Below are 930 nucleotides of genomic sequence, written 5' to 3' on the forward strand. Positions count from 1 at the left end.
AAATATCGAGATTATCAAAGAATTATAACTATCTAATTATAAAGTGTTTAAATTTAAAGTTATGTTTTCTACATTTAAACTTATATACAAAACATGAATATGTGGATTAGATAGTTAACATATGATTAACACAAAATTTGAAATACGGAAAAATAGTAATGGAAACATCAAGTTGCAATCAGCGCATTACCAATGGACATGAAAATGTGACAACTATTAGATTAACTCTTTTACTCACTCATGCACTTGTGTTTGTCTTCTTTTTTTATTTTTCTTTTTTTAGTGAAGTTATTATTATTTAATAATAATAAAAAAGAAAAAAAGAGGATATACTGAATTAGATTCTTTTATTTTTTATTAAGGTAAGCAAAAAATCACTAAGAATCACTACGTTTAACTACAACATTTGGCATTATAAAAGTATCTTCCTGCAACTTTTAAGCAAATAAGGGTTAACCAAACAAGGTCAATCTGAGATCAACTTATTTATAAAAGGTCCACTTAAAGCATAAAACAAGATTATGCAATACCATATACAGTTATATACATTTAAAAACAATAGGCCTGAGAAACTCCACAGCCAAAAGAAGAAGAAGAAGAAGAAGAAGAAAAAGGCCTAGTATTCATAATTTTGAAGCTACATCTGTATAATAAAGGGATGTCAAGGATTTGGTTCCAATTTGTAATCAGATGGCAAAAGCAAAATCAAGTATTTAGAAAATTAAATTTTGTTAATGGCAAAGAAAATGGATGATAAGCTATCTTACCTTTACAATAATGATAGCTATGACTCCAATGGCAATAATTAGGAAGAGTAATGCCATAATACACCTATCAGTTGCAACCTAAAGAAATAAATGAGGTAAGTAAAACAATTAACAACTAATAGTCAATATATGACAAGAACAGGAGGAAGATAATTTCAGAGAT

Source organism: Quercus lobata, unplaced genomic scaffold (genome assembly GCF_001633185.2).
Source record: "Quercus lobata isolate SW786 unplaced genomic scaffold, ValleyOak3.0 Primary Assembly Scq3eQI_322, whole genome shotgun sequence".
Classification (NCBI taxonomy): domain Eukaryota; kingdom Viridiplantae; phylum Streptophyta; class Magnoliopsida; order Fagales; family Fagaceae; genus Quercus; species Quercus lobata.